This window comes from Diabrotica undecimpunctata, chromosome 7, assembly GCF_040954645.1.
Source record: "Diabrotica undecimpunctata isolate CICGRU chromosome 7, icDiaUnde3, whole genome shotgun sequence".
In the NCBI taxonomy this organism is placed as follows: Eukaryota; Metazoa; Arthropoda; class Insecta; order Coleoptera; family Chrysomelidae; genus Diabrotica; species Diabrotica undecimpunctata.
Window position 1 is genome coordinate 53,769,025 of NC_092809.1, and position 19,262 is coordinate 53,788,286.

At 34.4% G+C, this 19,262-nt stretch overlaps 1 protein-coding gene across 4 annotated transcripts in view; it reads left to right on the top strand.

Moving 5' to 3' along the window:
- LOC140445361 (putative inorganic phosphate cotransporter) overlaps window positions 1-19,262 on the top strand; it is a 97,853-nt gene that overhangs the window by 25,023 nt on the left and 53,568 nt on the right. Inside the window, exon 2 of one of the 4 annotated variants that reach the window (XM_072537337.1) lies at window positions 15,743-15,944. The exons of 2 other annotated variants lie outside the window; for them this stretch is intronic. The gene's annotated coding sequence lies outside the window, so the exon portion shown is untranslated. Of the gene's footprint in view, window positions 1-15,593; window positions 15,945-19,262 lie in introns of those variants that run through there. One more of the 4 variants, XM_072537338.1, reaches the window with a different exon arrangement.

The window sequence follows — 19,262 nt, forward strand, 5'->3', positions numbered from 1 at the left end:
GCTATATTTATAATTAGGCAAATGCAAGAGAAATCGTTAGAATACAACAAACCGGCATATCTATGTTTCGTGGAACTTAAGGAGGTATTTGACCAGGTCAAATTAAACGACGTTATACACAAGAGAGATACCTCTGGGAATAATCAAAACCATTGAAAATATCAACCAAAATAACACAAAAGTAAAAGTGGAAGAAGAACTAACCGACCATATTAAAGCTGGCAATGGGATAAAACATTGAGATTTCCAGAGTCCTCTATCGTTCAACCTTATTAAGAATGAGATAATAGGAAAAGTAAGAACTTAAAAAATATACCAAATGGGGGAAAATCAGCTTAAAATAATGTACAATGCAGACGACGCAATACGACTCTCTCAAATTGAAGACAATTTGCAACGTATGCTGCACCAATTTAATATAACCGCCAGAAAATTTAACATGTTATTTCACCAAAAAAGACAAAATGCATGATTACAACAGCAAATTTACTAAGATGTAAATTGCAGCTGGAAGGTTAGATAATAGAACAAGTGCTGGAGTTTAAATATCTAGGCATCATATTATTCAGCTATAGAAAGCTCAAAACTAAAGTGCAGGCTGCCCGAAGGAAACAATACGGTGAAATAAAATACCGAAAAAGAAATGAAAGGCAGAATTTACAAAACAGTCATCAAACCAATAATGACATAAGCGGCTGAGACACGCCCTGATACAGAGAGGACAAAACGGGTATTAAAAACAGCAGAGATAAAAACACTTTTATCTCTGCTGAGATAAAATTGATGACAAGACACTATGGAACAGAGTTAGAAGTAGAGATATACGACGTAGATGCAAGGTGGGGAACCTTAAGAACTGGGTAAGAAATAGAAGAGTAGAATGCAACGATTATGTAAGCTGAATGACAACAGACAGAGTAGTAAAGACGGCAAGAGACGGTTCCCCAATAGGAAGACGATCTGTAGGAAGACCACGTAAACGATGGAACGACAACTAACTGGACGAACATTGAAAAACAGACAGTCATGTTTATATAAAAAGAAGAAGAAAAAGAAGAAATTTGGATTAAAGAATTTTACTACTTTAGTCTGATATGTTCCAAGGAATAGAAAGACTATTATTCTTGTTCCTCCTTTACACGATGAAAAATTAATAGATCCTGACAATGGTAACAAAATAAAGCCAGCCATTGTAACTTTCAATAATGAGACCAAAGGAGGAGTGGACACCGCAGCTAAAATTTGCGCATATTACAATGTATTTAGAAATGTAAAACGCTGGCCAGTGGTAGTGTCTTTCTCTATACTGAATATGAGTGAAATTTATTTGGAAATAGTGTACTTTGGAAACGGTTTCAAAGAAATTAGAAGACGTTTTCTTCTGAAACAACTGTCCCATGAACTTATAATAGAAAATTTTCCAGATGAAGTTAGTGGAATTTAATTTGATCTACAGGAAAAGCTAAAGATATTTAGACCCAATGTGCTGATAGAAAGACAACAAGAAGGCGATGAACTACCACAGAAAAAAAATATGTATCCTGTGCACCTCAAAAACTAATAATAAGGCCCGTTTTCACACTACGTCTTATTGTACGTTTTGTGGGTCATATAAAACGTACGACAAAATGTACGTTTTGTCCAGTGTATACACACTACGTTTTTCCTTTCGTTTTCTACCTCATTTCTAATTCAGTGTTGAGTTGTGTGAAGTTTGTTTAGTGTTTTTTTTTATTATGGAGGAAACACGGCTGCTTTTTTTTATTTTTTCAACTATAAAGATACTACGACTGAGGAAAAAGGGGATGAAGAGGGAAAAGACAAGATAGTCAAGAGAGTGGGCTTCTAAAAAGAAGCCAGTATTCCCACGTCTCGTTACTAAAAGAGGCGAACCAGATGACTGGCGCAATTATTTGCGAATGGACACCTCAGCCTATTGTCAATAACTAGAGTTGGTAACACCATACATATTGAAATAAGACACCTCATGAGAAAAGCCATTACACCCCATGAAAGACTCACAGCAACTCTCAGATATCTTACAACAGGACGCAGCGTCAAGGACTTGGAGTTCACAATCATAATAACCAAACCAGCGTTAAGCCAAATAATTCCTGAAACCTGTAATGCAATCTACTTGGTTTTAAAACATAACTACTTAAAAACTTTTATACAATTCAATAAATTCTCCGAGAAAATCGTGGGTGCATTGCCGCAAATCTGACATTATTAGGCTTTTTTTGGTAAAAATGAAACGAACTGCAGTGGAACTAGTCGTTAAATAAGTCAAGATCGGACGACTTGTCTGAACATGTATTCACGTATCACGTATCACGTATCATGTATCACGTAACGTTTTATCCTATCAGTTCTCGGCTTCTTCCATCATTTCTACGATCTGACCTTGGATTTCATTTCGATTCGACAAGACGTACGTTTTGCTGTTTACATGCCACGTTTTATTGTATAGGATTTGTCCTATCCAACAAAACGTACAATAAGACGTAGCGTGAAAACCGGCCTTTATCTAGACATGAAGTAAAAAATGTCAAAAATCAGTCTGTCTGTAACACGCAAATTCTGTTTGCGACTTGTTTGACTAATCCTATTCAACCGAACGAACAACATTAATAATCTTGTAGTACCTAATTAGTTTTTCACTTTTTAACTATCTTGAATGTATTGTACGTGATAATTTCATGTTATGGACTAAAAATATATTTAAATAAATATTTAAAAGTGTTTAAACTTAGTAAACTGTAATATTATAGTAATCAATATTTCACATCAAAACAAAAAAATGCAACAGCATTTTATGCTGATTCTCTCAGATACACTATGCCCGAACAAGTGCCTAAAGTCACTACGCCCGACAGAAGGCTGTATATATGTTTATGTGTGGAGATGATTGGCTTCGAACTATTTTTATTAGCCGCAAATCTTATTAACCCTTAAATACTGACACGTAGTCTACCAGACTGCGCTGGTTGTAAAACTGTAATATCTACTGTAATTACTAAAATATTTAGTTCTCCGACAGTATACTCTCAAATAGCATTAAAACAAACGTATTTACTAAATATTAAAAATAGATCTTGAACTGAACCGAAATTATCCGACAATAAAAATTAGGCGTAATCTGTCAGACGATACATCAGTGTAAGAGTATTTATTATTAGACGTGGTTTATTTGTTTACTGTTACGTTGTGATGGTCAAAAGGGGTCAAAATAAGTAATAAAGCACATTTCTCAAAGAGTGTGCATTTTATGAATGATAATTATGAAAAAACAGTTACGAAATGATATTAAGAATGTGATAATAGTAGAAGTGAAATAAAGAAAGCAGAATATGATTGTGCCATCAAAAGTGAGCACGATACAGCATCGGAAATATCGAAAGAGAGTGACGAAAACGAAAATATTGAGAAAGATGATTTATTTAATCGAGGTAATATTTTCGGCAAAAATCGTTTTAAATGGGCGGAATAGAAGTTGTATCTACAAGAGAGAGAACTTTGAAATTTAATATTGTTAATAACTTTATATGAAGCTGGTAAGTTGAGAAATCTACTCTCTGAAATGGACAGACTAAACATTACTATCATGGGGGCGAGTGAAACAAGATGGACAAACAAAGGGAATTTCATTGCAAATGGTTACGCCGTTTATTTTTCTGGAAATCAAGACCATATGCATCGAAATGGAGTAGCAATAATTATCAAACAGCATATTAATAAGTATGTCACTAACTTCATCCCAATATCAGACAGAGTAATTTTAATACAGCTGAATGCTAAACATGTAAATATAAATATCATCCAAGTTTATGCTCCCACTGCTGACGCAGATTTAGCAGAATATTGAAGAATTCTACCATCAAATTTTTGCTACGAACGATACCGGAAAAAACATTTTTCGGAATAAAGATCGGTTTGCGGTCCATATCTTTATTTTGATAATCCCTTCTTCTTCTTCAGTGCTTTATCCGGTCCGGATTTTGGCGATAATCAAGGATATCATGGTTTTGTTGACTGCTCTGCGAAACAGCTCCGCGGAGGTCATCCCAAACGATTGTGATATTTTTCTTCGTTTCGCATCACGTGTTCAAGGTACTCAAGCTTATGTAGTTTCACTAAATAAGCATATCTTTTATTTTTGTCATGCGCTGTAGGACCTCAACGTTGGTAACATGGTCCACATATGATATTTTTAGTATCCTCCTCTCGAAATCTCGGGAAAGAGAAATGTGGGAAGTGGGAGGATTTCCTGGTTGCGAAATTTAAGGGAGTGGTATGGGTGCAGTTCAATACAGTTGTTCAGAGCTGCAGCCAACAAAGTAAAGATTGCTGTGATGGTAGCCAACCTCCGATAGGAGATGGTACTGCAAGAAGAAGAAGTATCCTCCTGTAGATCCTCATTTTGAAAGCTTCCATCTGCTTCTCTGTGGCTTGCGTCAGTGTCCAGGCTTCAACTCCATATAGTAACACTGGAAGAATGTAGCAGCTCACTATTCGTATCTTGGTTCCCAAACTGAGATCACTGCAGCACAGCAAGGATCTCAACTCGATAAATGTAGACCGTGCCATTTCAATTCTGGATCTAATCTCTTGAGTGTAGTCTCATTGTGAGTTGAGAGTAGTTCTGAGTTAAGTGAATCTGTCGACTCTCTGGATCTCTTTGCTACCTGTCATTAGTGCCCTGGGATCTAAATTTTCACTGTTGACAACCACGAATTTAGTATTCTTAATACCAAGGTCTAGTTCGTATGTTACGCTCACAGTTCTTACTTGGTCTAGTAAAGGTTGTAAATCATTTAGGCTGCTTGATAGTATATCTAGTATAGATAATCATAACGACCGACAGCAGAATCAATAAGCTGGTCCAACTGCTCCAATATCAGAAATATTCAAGAAGTTTGTTTAATGCAAATTTTAGATTCCCCATGTCTCTATTAACATCTTTATCAGCGTCTGTTATACCTTGCATTCATAGAAGGTTCAGATTAAGGCAGTTATCTGAATTGTGTTTCGAAACTATTTTACGGATTTAATATCAGATGTCGCTATTGCGTCCGTTTCGAAGCCATTTTATCGTTGCTTCACAAAGACAGAAAAAGATTAATTTTCACGTTGAGAAAGCCTATGAATAACTGTTCTGATGAGCTTTATTAAAGCGAAATACGTATCAACAGATGCATAGACTATTTTTGCGTGAAAGGAAATCTTGACTGTCTTTAATTTTATTTTTATTCGGATCTACTCTGTATGAGTACAAGAAACCAATTCGCTAACGATTTCTGCTTAGCTGAGGAGACATGTCGTGGAATGCAAATTTTAGATTCCCCATGTCTCTATTAACATCTTTATCAGCGTCTGTTATACCTTGCATTCATAGAAGGTTCAGATTAAGGCAGTTATCTGAATTGTGTTTCGAAACTATTTTACGGATTTAATATCAGATGTCGCTATTGCGTCCGTTTCGAAGCCATTTTATCGTTGCTTTACAAAGACAGAAAAAGATTAATTTTCACGTTGAGAAAGCCTATGAATAACTGTTCTGATGAGCTTTATTAAAGCGAAATACGTATCAATAGATACATAGACTATTTTTGCGTGAAAGGAAATCTTGACTGTCTTTAATTTTATTTTTAAGTTTGTTTAAATTGTTAAGACGTATATTCAGTTAGCCAAACTGTATGTGTCGATGAGATGCTAGTTAGTTTTCGAAGCAGATGTAAATTTTAAATTTTTATACTGAACAAACCCGACAAATATGGTCTCATACTGATGTGTCTCACAGATGCCCGGAACGGATATTTGTATAATAGCTGTATATATTGTGGAAAGAACTCTGATGGGCATGAACTATCATAAGATGAATATTTTACGACTTTCTCGTCCATTGTTCAAAACAAACCGAAATGTCGCCTCAGATAATTGGTTTTCATCGGTTGAGTTAGTGCAAATTTTAAGGAACAATAGTTTGACTTACGTGGAAACCATGAAAATAAATAAGAAGGAAATTCTTCCTTATTTTCTAAACAGATGACATTGCTCTCATATGCAGAGAAAAAAGGAAAAGCTTCAATTCTTATATTCTCAATGCACCATTGTAAAGACACTTGTATCGTTCTACAATAAGCCCAAATAAGAAGTCGACTCACTAGATGAGAAATGTACCAAAATTACTTGCAGACGTCGTACCCAAAGATGACCAATTTGAATATTTTTCAGAATTGTAGATATATCTTGCAGCAATACATACATAGTTTATTAGGCATACAAAGACAATCCTACAATATCGGAAACATCTAATTTTCTAAAACAATTGACAAAAAAGTTAGTGCAACCACATATATGCGAAGACGAAAAACCGTGAATTATATGCCAAGAGAAATAAAAATTTGAAGGGTACAGGGGAAGAACGATCATAGTCACAAAAAATAAAAAATCCAAAATCCATGCCGTTATGATGGCAGTATGCGAAAATATTAACCTTGTGCTGACATTACACGTGAAAATCAGACATAGTCCGCTGTAGAACCGAATACAAAAACGATATGCAGGGGAAGAATGATCATAGTCCACAGTTCCAACGTAAAGACGATCAGGGTCCGAGTCCGAACAGGTCCCAGCGCGATTATTTGGTTTAGTCGGTTGCTTTGTTTGCGTTGTCGAGAGTGCATCTCACATTGTTTGTTCTCGTGTTTTGTTTATCTAAACAAGTATTCTAAAGTGATACTGCGTAGTAGTTATAGTTACTTTAGTTCTACCTTTTCTTACAATGAGTTGTAGTGAAGAAAGTGATTCAGGCTTGTTAAGCATACCTAGCTGTTCTAAAAAGAGGAAAGTGACCAGTAGAGTTCGTGATGTCGATAAAATATTAAGAAATTGTACTAATGAGGTTGGGGGTGATTGTCATTGCAAACGTCTGAAATGTTTTAAAAATGTTAACGATTCAAAGCGTTCTCGGTTGATTAAAACTTTTAATGGGTTGAAAGACAGAAATGAACTAAACTCATTTTTGGCAGGGCTAATTTCTGTGCATGGAATTGAACGAAGATGACTTAGGAAACCTGAAGAAGATGCTAATCTTCATGACTTTTCATATGAGTATAAGGTAAAAGTGTTACATGAAGGCAAGCTGCAAAAAATAAAAGTTTGCTTTAAAGCTTTTATGTCGTTTTTTGGTGTCACTAACCGACGCTTGATAAGAGTTAAGAAAGCTCTTGTGCAGACAGGTAAAGCTCCTATTGATGGTAGAGGTATGGATAACAACCGTCATTGTAAATTACCAGATGACACAAAAAAAGCCTTGATAGATTTTTTTTCTTTTCTTAAGGGTAGAAAAGCGCACTATAGTCTTAATGACTCAAAAAGAGTGTACCTACCTGAACGTCTAAATATAAAAAAGCTGATGGTTTTATTCTTGAAAAAGTATAGAGATAAGCATTTTGAAATCTCTTACGAAGTATTCCGCAAAATGTTTGTTACAAAATTTAACATTGCCTTTGGCTATCCACGCACCGACACGTGTGCGTTATGTGATGACTACAAAGTAAAAGAAAATAGTTTAGAAAAATCGCTAGAAAACGCATTTGCTGAAAATAAGGTTTCATTGGAACAAAAGCTGAGGAAATTATGTACTGAGATAACTTTGCACAAAAAGAAAGCTGACACTTTTTATAGTCGTAAAAGAGAAGCTAAAAGAATTAGAAGAAAAACTGCTAAAACTGTAGCTATTGCCATGGACTTTGGCAGGAACCTACAAATTCCAGATATATCAACAAGTGAGGTATACTTCAGACGCCAATTATCTTTTTATTTATTTAATGTCCACGTATTAGCAGCATCTGAATCAGTATTTTACACATACACACAAACAGAGGGTAAAAAAGGAGCAAACGATGTTGTCTCAATGATAAATCACTACATTGAAAACTACTTAGATGAATCAGTTGAGGAGCTAAAAGTGTTTTGCGACTCATGTAGTGGCCAAAACAAAAACTGTACTGTACTCAGATATTTCCACTACATGACTGCTATTAAAAAAAGATTCAAGGAGGTGACAATCACGTTCCCTATACGAGGCCACTCCTACATGGAACCCGATAAGAATATGGGTTTGATCCCAAAACGTTCGTCAGCCGAAATGCCTGAAGATTGGAGGAACATTACAGCATCAGCAAGAGTCAAGCCTTCGCCTTTTTATATTGTGAACTTTGAAAGAAAAAACTTCAAGCTATGGGGAAATTTCCTCTCAACTGAGTACACGAAAAAATTTAGTGCTGCAACACGTCCCATTCGAGAAGTGAAGATTTCGCAGACAAAATCACGAACAATTAAACACCGGGATAGTTACAATAGAGCGTTCACTTCCACACAGATAAGGAGTGTTAACAAACCCTCGTCCAAAGCCCCTACGGAGCTACAATCTTTATATCCAGAGCCGATACCTGTACCAGGCTCTAAGTACAGCGACCTTCAGGTCTTAAAGAGGTTCTGTAGACTGGAAGCCCAAGAGTTCTACAATAGCCTTCCCTACAAACAGCAAGGTGAAGAGGGCAACGATGATGATTATCTTTATAAAAGGTTAGTAGTTACATATCTTGAGAGACTTTAATCTCATGAAAATTATTTAGAATTTATATTAGATAACTAAACCAGATTTATTTTTCAGATTAAAAAGACAAGACTTCCCCGAATAAAAAAAAACATTTTTTGAACATAATCGTTTCTTGTATTGTAAACAAAATAAGTTAATAAAACATAATTCACACAAATTATAAAAATAATTCATGTACAATTAAATTACGTTAAACAAACAGCTGTTTTGATTAATTCTCCCAAGTTACAGGGGAATAATGATCATCTCAATAAGATAAAGTTAATTTTAAAATAAAAATAAAGTGCATAAAAAACATCAATCATTCGGCACAAGTCTTTTTAAACGTAAGTTTAAAAACGCTCCCACGTAAAATTTACTTTTTGTGACTATGATCGTTCTTCCCCTGTACCCTTCATTTGTATACGTCGGGTATTAGGTATTCAAGAAAAACTGCGTGAGATCTGGTAGATGACGACATCTTGGAAAAAAGAAAAATATGCTTAATTTGCCCAAGTAAAAAAAGACGAATAACTAAATACCTTTGTAAAAATTGCAAAAAACCGATATGCCTTCAGTGCACAAAACGAGTGTGTATTGGATGTGCAGAAGATGAGTAAAGAGTAAAGAAAATGATGTACTTTGACAATTGTTATCTTATGTTTAATTTACTTTTTCAAGTGTGTGTTTACCACATATCGTCGGCTTAATTCGCAAACTGCGTAGCTCGTATCGGAAAAACTTTTCAGGAAACGCTAAAAACTGTTTTCTCTTAATTACAAGACAAATATTAAAGAATAAATGAATCTAGTATAAAGTTTTTACCAAAAATAATGTAGAGCGAGAGAATGCACTTTAAATTTTTTTTATATTAAGTCATCAAAAACAAAATAAAGGAGTTAGGTATTTTTCTTAGTAAAACTTGTCTCTAATTTGGAGATACGTCTTTTTTTAAAGCGATAAAACTAATAATAACTTTTACAGAAACAGGTTTATTTTAATACAAAAGTGAGTAGAAAATTGTGTAAAAGGAGTAAATTAACATTTTTAAGTTTCGTGGGGTAGCTTGTCATAAAAATCGTGATAATTACGTTCAATGGATAATTATTTTAATTGATGAAGGTGCTGAAACTTTTCTAATTTTAACTCTATTTGTATGTAGTTGGGAAAGGGCGATAGAATTAATAGGCACAACATTACTTATATTTAGCCGAACCGGTAAGGTTTGCCAATCTTCGGTGTGACGAAGCTTAAAAAGAATACCATCCTTGGAGTATTTTAAAGCTTTAATATCGTTTACAGTGGGTTCTAAGAGGTTTTAAAGAAATCGTGCGTTAGATATTCGTCATTATAAGGACTTTTATGGCAAGCAGTTTTACAGATGGATACATAATCTGCTGGAATGTTAATTTTTTTAATTTCTAATTTGACTCTGAATGACACTTTAAGTGGACACTGTCCACCTCCATCTGGGTGTGACCTTTCTGTAAAAACTTTTGAGTTACCGTTAACCCAGTATTTGAGGTAAAGGTCAATAAACCATTTAATAACGTTGAGTTACGGTTTTGGTACCCGCAACCATCACTCCATAATATGATTTCAGTATCCTCAGTGCTTTTTTCTTTCAAGTTATACAACTGTACCTGCTGGTTTAGGACATGAACCATAATACTCGTAGACTCATTAATTGTGCGTCTTCCTTCCGATTAGTTCCATAGGTAGAAGCTTTTTTGGCGTTTAATATCATAAATTGTGAAGTTATGCACAATTAGCTTGGTTTTGTAATAGAGGCTGGATACATTTGATTTAGGACAAAACAAAACTGATTGAAAATCCATAGTAAACACTTCATTATGGGACTCTTTATCATTATATTTTTTAACTCTTGCTTCTTTTTTATATTTGACATGCAAATTGTAGAGATCTTCTGAAATATTCCCTGTTTAAAAGGACACACAGGTATCGCACAGATCTTTTTTTGGTCTATACACTGTATTTTTTTCGAATACTTTTTAAAAAGTAGCTATTGATCTTCTTCAAGTGCCATCTCCGCGGCGGAGGTCGGCAATCATCACAGCTATTCGAACTTTCGAGACGGTTGCTCTGAAAAGTTCATTCGATGTACATCCGTACCACTCTCTCAGGTTGCGCAGCCATGACATTCTACGCCTCCCTATGCTTCTCTTTCCTTGGATCTTTCCCTGCATAATCAGTTGGAGCAAGGTGTATTTCTCTCCACGTGTAATATGTCCGAGATATTCTAATTTTCTTGTTTTTATTGTATTTAAAATTTCCATTTCTTTGTTCATCCTTCTCAGAACTTTTTTGTTTGTGACGTGTTCTGTCCATGATATTTTCAGAATTCTTCTGTACACCTACAGCTCAAATGATTCCAGTTTTTTTATTGATGTCGCATTCAGGGTCCAAGATTCCATTCCATAAAATAAAGTCGAAAAAACATAGCACCTCGCCAACCTAACTCTTAGTTCCAGTTTTAAATCCCTGGTACATAGCACTCTTCTCATTTTGTTAAAATTTGCTCTAGCCTTTTCTATTCTTATTTTGATCTCCTGATTGTAATCATTTGTAGAGTTAATCATTGTTCCCAGGTATGCATATTTGTCCACTTGTTCGACGTTGGTTCCGTTTATTAGAAGATTCTCGTTATTTCTTTGAGTTTTCGATATTCTCATAAATAAATTTCGTCTTCTTGACATGCATTGTTAGACCATACTCTTTTCCATACTCTGCTATTCTGGTCACCAGTCTCTGAAGATCTTCAATGTTTTCGACTAAGATCACAGTGTCGTCCGCATATCTAATGTTGTTAATGGGAACTCCATTTACCTTTATTCCAGCTGTTTCACCCTCAAGAGCTTTTTTCAGAACCTCTTCAGAGTAGGCATTAAAAAGAATTGGCGACAATACGCATTCCTGTCTTACTCCACATCTAATTTTAATTTCTTCTGACAGCTGTTCGTTAACACGTACTTTTGCTCGCTGTTTATAGTATAAATTTGATATGATCCTGAGGTCGTTGTAGTCAATCTTCTTTGATTTCAGGACATTCATTAATTGTTTATGTCGTTCTTTATCGAATGCTTTATTATAGTCAATAAAACATGCGTATATATCTTGATTGACGTCCAGGCATCTTTGTATTAGTATATTAAGTGAAAAAGAGCTTCACGCGTTCCTAGGCCTTTGCGAAAACCAAATTGTGTATTATTAACGTCTATGTCCAGTTTGTGATATATTCGGTTATGGATGACTTTAAGTAGTAACTTTAGCATATGAGACATTAAGCTAATGGTGCGGTAATCGCTGCATTCTCTTGCGTTTTTCTTTTTAGGGAGACAAATAAAAATAGATGTTAACCACTCTTTGGGTAATACGCCTGAACTATAAATTTGGTTCAAGAGTGTCACTAAAACATCAATGTGCTTCTCATCTAGAATTTTTAGGATTTCTATAGGAAGCATATCAGGTCCAGGGCTTTTCTCATTCTTCATTGTTTTTTATGCTTGTAATATTTCTTTTTTTGTAATATATAGACCTATTTCTTCTGACGTAAGATCTAAGTGCTCCAGATCTCCTCTTTCATCATCGAACAATTCGTCAATATATTCTGCCCATCTTTGTACTTTCTTGTCCGTATGTGTTATAGCATTACCGTATCTATCCAGAGTTGCACAAGTGGGATTTTGTTTTCTTAGTCCTGTCAGTTCTTTGACTTTCTTGTGTAGGTTAAACAGATCATATTTATTTTGAAGGTCTTCGATCTCTTTGCATTGCTCTTCAAAGTATTTTTCTTTTGCCTGCTTTAATGTCTTCCTAATCTTGTGGTTTATCTCTTTGTATTTATTGTTATCCTTGTTTTTAAATTGTCTCCGTTGTTCCATCATATTGAGTATCTCGTCATTCATCCATTCCTCTTTTCTCCTTGCGGGAGTCTTTAGTATTTCTTTACAGGGTTCCAGTAGACAATCTTTTAGTCGATTCCAGTACTCGTCAATATCATTGGTGTTTGTGTTCAATTAGTTGCAGTTTATATCCAGTTCATGTTGGAGGCATTCTTTTACTTTAGGTTTTTTAAGTTTTCTTGTGTCTATTGTAGGGATTCTTGGATGTCTTTTAATATTTTTAAGGGTGAGTGTAATTTTGGCTATAAGTGGATTGTGATCTAAGGCCACGTCTGATCCAGGATATGCGTTCACGGCTTTAACAGCATTACGGTATCTTTTATTGATCATAATGTAGTCTATCTGGTTCCTGACTACTTTCTCCGATGTATCTGCGGGCGATCGCCATGTATACAGTCGTCTGTTTGGTAACATGAAATATGTGTTTGTAATAATAATGTTCTGCTCTTGACAGAATTGTAACAGACGGTCTCCTCTCTCGTTTTGATTTCCCAGACCATAGTTTCCTATACACTTTCCGCTTTGTACCTTTTCAATCTTTGCATTGAGATCACCTAGGACTATCGTGATTTCTCTTGTTTTCGTTATTCTATGTGCCTCTTCGATATCTCGGTAAAATAATTCTACTTCTTCTTCGTCGGCATTCGCCGTAGGAGCATAAACTTGTATCAAATTCAATTTGGCATGAGATGTCACTAACTTCAGTATGATTAATCTTTCTGATATAGGGAAATAGCATTCCACCGCTCTATTAGATTTTTTATTAACTATTACTGCTAGCTATTGATACCGCTTTCTAATTTTGATTTATGCAAAAATCGGATTTGTAGAACTTGTACAGTTGGGTTTTCCTAGTTCACGTAGACTCCAGGTGAAGTTTTGACGAAGTAGCTCTACGTGCGATTCAAGTTTTGGTAGAGAATCAAAGAATATTTGAAGCTGTTTCACACCAACATTATTATTACCATAATTTTGATGAGTTTGCACAGTCACATTTGCCTCTAGTCCGATCTTTGCCCATTTCTTAATGACCCAATCCTTTACACCAAGGGTATTTAAAACATTGTTTTACAAATTCTTAGCCTAGAGGAACCCATTGATTTTCAAGCCCACGGTCTCTATAAACATTAAGCATACTCATCCCTATAGTAGAGCTTTTAATAAAAAATGTTTTTAAATAAAAGATGTTTCACCACTTATACTTTTAAATTTAGGTAATTCTAACTAGGGCAAAATGCGTATCTCCTGTATATTGAATGTTTATCACTAAACTATATTTTACGAAAATTGCCTATCTCCAATTACTCTAAATACGACAAATTTACACAATATTGGGCAATAAATATAACATTGAAATTAATCTATATTATAACTTAAAATGTTACTTACCTAGTAACAGTATTTTCACAAATGTAATCACTTAAATTACTGCATTATTTACTTATAATTTAGGAGCACATGTGCAGTGTTTACAACTATAAGGGAACTACTGGAGTTACGTATTCTGCTATCGCGAAATTGGTGGGGATGGACTTACAACGTTTTCTGTTGTGCAGATAATAAATAAGGCAATTTATTATTGAAAATACCTAATATGTTATCGGATGTGCTCCATTATAAATATGTGAATAGATGACACCAAATTAAAATTTTCACCCATATGTGGAGTTACGCATTTTGCGAATTAAGCCGACGATATACATTTTGTTATATTCTTTAAGAAAAACTAGATCTGTATTAGTTACTAATAATTTATAATTTTTTTTACTGTAAACTTTTCAAGTGTTTATATTTTTCGGTTTTCAAAGTGATAATTTTTTTCCAAATACTTTGTGTCGGTTTTTGATATTTATTGCAAATGAATGTAATTAAGTCGTTTAAAATATATTTAACCGAATTTTATAAAAAAACATGCAAAAAAATTGTTTTTATTTAGGGTAGTCTCATAGACGACATATCAGTAATTGCGTTCCAATATTCATATGTCAGTATTTAAGGGTTAATTACATATATTACTGACTTAAAATTAAGTATATTGTAATATCCTCCTCCTAAGTGCCTTCTTTGTTGAGGTTGGCGATCAATATGGCAAATTTCTCTCTATTCTGAGCTTGATGAATTAATTCATTTCCTTTTGTGTGGGTCCAATCTCTGATGTTTCGTAGCCAAGATTTTTTCTTTCGTCCTATGCCCCTTTACCTTCAATATTGCCTTCTAATATTACTTGGAGCTGCTCACATTCCCTATGGCGCATTATGTGTCTTTATATTGGAATATGGAATGGAATCATGGGCCTTGAATGCGACATCAATGAAAAAACTGGAATCATTTGAGCTGTGGGTGTACAGAAGAATTCTGAAAATATCATGGACAGAACACGTCACAAACAAAGAGGTTCTGGGAAGGATGAACAAAGAAATGGAAATTTTAAATTCAATAAAAACAGGAAAATTAGAATATCTCGGACATATTACACGTGGAGAGAAATACACCTTGCTCCAACTGATTATGCAGGGAAAGATCCAAGGAAAGGGAAGCATAGGGAGGCGTAGAATGTCGTGGCTGCGCAACCTGAGAGATTGGTACGGATGTACATCAAATGAACTTTTCAGAGCAGCCATCTCAAAAGTCCGAATAGATATGATGATTGCCGATCTCCGCCGCGGAGATGGCACTTGAAGAAGATATTGTAATATAACTATTTTATTTTAGTGATTACCTCAAATTTTTTTAAGTTATTTATGCTAAATATTTATTTTTGTTTTCCCGAGTAAATCAATGAAGAGATCATACACTGATTTGTTAAATAAATACGCTATTTTATATAAAGTACACAAATTATTTTATAATACTGTTTATACTTTAATTCAACTAAATATTTTTACATTTAGTAACATAGATACTGTAGATACAGTATTACTATTATAATTATGAAGATCACTCTGTATACGCCTTTTATTTAAAGTAACTGATAATTATTATTTGTAATTTTTAATGGCATTTAACCACAGGTTACACGTGATTGATATCACTTGTATATTTTAAACTAAATAAAAACAACTTCATTCGGTTACACATTATTTACATTAAACACCGATTGGATGTCGATTTATGAGCTTAACATTTTTGTTAACAATTTAAAACATAACCTGTTTGCGAAGGCGATTAGCAATTTCCGAAAAACGTTAAGGTGACAGATTACTAAAATTTTCAGGTAGACCTAAATTAGTCTGATATAACCTGTTTTTGGCGACAAATAGATTATTTATTACCTAAAATCCCAATCGAAGATGGAGGTCACATATTTCTAAAATGGTTTTGCTGAACGAAAACTACAAACAGCAGTAAAGATTAAAGCTTAAGTGAAGACAGTTAAAAAAGTTAAACCAGAATACATTTTTTACAAGAGAAAAAAGGTCAGTAGATATTTAGTTTTTACATTCCTGTTGTGTTATCGTAGAACTCTGTAGTTCGTAGATTATTTTGTAGATTTTTTGTATTTAGGTATTTTGTCACCAGCAATTAAGGATTTTAGCGGTCCGGTGGTGGTACAAAATATTACAAACATATCTTAATATGCTGCAGTGACATTGTGTTGCGTCAAATGATCGTTAACCCTACGTTAGGCGCGTGGTATTTTGTAGCAGCCTTGGGCGCGTGGTCTACTTGTAGACCATTTTCTTTTATTATCTATTAATTGACATCTGATGTGATACATTTTTAAAAGGATACCTATTAAAAATAGATTTTTTTATACATATATTTTAACATAAAATTCATTTTAATTAATATACATATATCTGTGTGTAGTTATTTAAAAAAAAAAACGGAAAGTATGTTTTTCTACCTTTATTATTCTGGGATAAGTTTTGAACAACAACATAAAATTCTTAGTGCGCTAAAATTAAACCAAATGTGATTCTCTGATACTAATACATACTAAGCTTACCTAATATTACAAAATTGACAAAAAAAAATCATTTGAAAGTCATGAAAGTGAGCACAAAATAAGTATATATTTAGTCGGTCAAACAGCTAGTGCTCATATCTGCCATGTGTTGTTTGCATGCATAATGGTTGCATTTTACACAAGCTTTTCTTGTAGATTTGTTGCAGGCTCGAGGACAAATATGACAACGTCCTACGTAATTTTTTTGGTTTTGCCGGTGAATAAGGCGGGGTTTCAATTCCGAGAAGAGCACGCGCGCGTCTTCTTAGTTCTACTGGCACGTAGGTGTTAGTTGACCTCTCCTCTATCTGAGGCTTGATCAATTCCCAAGCAAATTGCTCAATAAACTCACTTATCTTGACTTGGGTTTCAAAGGGATGATTTCCTTTATATACGCAAAGAGCGTTTATACCCGATATATTCAAAAGGTCGAAAAATATTACCATTGACCAACGACACGTGTTTCTTGCAACATTGTAGTTTACACATAACTGATCGACACAATCTACACCAATTTTAGTTTTGTTATATCGGGTGACGATATCAGGTTTTTTGGAATCCCCTGTTTTTGGATCATTGGCATTATCGTGAAGATACATTGAATATACCAAAATAACAGACTTGTTTCTTTTGGGACAATAAGACACCAACGTCATATCCTCCTGAAAACCAAAGATAGAGGTTTTCTCTTCTCTTTTTTATTAGGCAAGAACTCAGCGGGGATCTGACGCTTATTCTTGCGGATTGTACCGAGATAAGTTAATTTTTTTTTATGCAGCAATTTTCTGGTCAATGGAATACTGGTGAACCAATTATCGCCTGTAATATTACGATGAGTTCCATCTATTGGCTTCACTAATCGTATTACAATATCTTCAGCAGTATTGCTAACCTTATATGGGCCATCAGGTTGAGTTCCGACATATGTTTCGAGATTGAAAGTGTAAAAGGTTTTTGCATCAACCAGCGCAAACATCTTTATCCCATACTTCGCTGGTTTATTGGGTATATATTTCTTGAATGAGCAGCGTCCTCTAAAAGCCAATAATTGCTCGTCAACAGTCAGATACGCACTAGGGATGAAATTATTTTGAAAATTAGCCAAAAAAATTTGGAAAACATTTCTAATGGGTGCTAATTTGTAATTCCCTTCTTTCTGTTCGTGTATTGATATCATCAAATCTTAAACAACGGAGTAGAAATCTAAACCGTTTTTCGCTCATAGCGAGGTAACATGATTTGACTCCATTGCCTTTGGAATTATCCCATACTTTGCGAGCGTTTTTTCTTGAACTTCTCAGTGTTCCTATTAAAAACAAAATTCCTATCAAAGCTCTTATCTCCGTTTCATCAGTTAATCTAGCATCCCGTTCCCTACAAAATCGTTCTTTTATGTTCTGAATATATATATATATATATATATATATATATATATATATATATATATATATATATATATATATACATATATATATATTCGTTGAACAAACTATTATTCGAATGATTGCGTCAGCCAAAAAAAGTTTAAGACAGTCAATTGCAAGCATTGCATTAAGGGCATCACGTTTTGGTCCTGGTAAGTATGTTAGAAGATTATGAGAACGCGTTCGCACTTGTACATTACCACAATCCTTTCTCCACTTTGTCGTCATATCCTTACCTTTGTAAAATTTGCCATCACCAATTTGTTTATCATCGCTTTGTGATTCATCTTCATCTGATGTGAGTTCTAGTTCTGAGTTAGTCTCATGATCACTTCTTTCCACTATATTTTCATTTTCTTCTTCTTCATCTTCCTCATTTTCATCTACTGGACTCTCGTCTTCACTTGATTCTTCTTCAAACCATCTTAACCATACAGCTGGGTCTGTAATACTCTGTGTACGCCTTTTCTTAGAGTCAGACATGTTTCTCTGAAACAAAGAAGAAAAATACTATAAAATTATGTATCAGAATAATGCACACACTTGTGCAAAAACACAAAAATACATTTCTGAGAAGTACAATTCAAGAAAAAACAACACTAACCTAATTTATGAGTTTATTATATAAAAACGCTACGTAGGTACTCGAAAAATAATTTCACACTGTTCGTCGCGTGGTGTACAATCGTAGACCAATCGTGTTTAAACGTGTTTAAAAATTAGCACTTCACTAGCTCGCTGCAACGGACATACTGAACTTATAGATTACGGTGTTATTAATAGCTACTGAACATCACAGCCTCATAGTATATCCCAACTCAAGACAATCGTCGTTCAAACAGATGGAGTCTACATCTACAGTCGTAGACCACGCGCCTAACGTAGAGTTAATTATTACTGCCATATTTGTGAAAGAGTTTGTGTGAATTTGACGAACAGTATTTGAGTCTTTCTACGACAAACGTCCCACAGTTTATGTGTTGTGTTAACCTGCTTTGCCTATCATTGAGTCCTGTCAATATTATATATATATATATATATATATATATATATATATATATATATATATATATATATATATATATATATATATATACATCCTCCTCCTCCTCAATTTTTTTCTCCTTCGTAAGGATGTAGTGGCGTCATGTGTAATTTGTTTTACTTTTTCTGTCCAATTATCTCTATCCTGTGCGTGTTGTTTTGCGTTGGAGAATGAGTAACCAGTCATCTCCTTTATTTGGTCCGACCATCGTACTGGAGATCTTCCTCTGGATCTTTTACCCGCTACGTTACGTTCAACTACCATTAGCTCCATGCCTTCTCTTCTTCTAGTTATACATCCAAAATATCTCAGTATA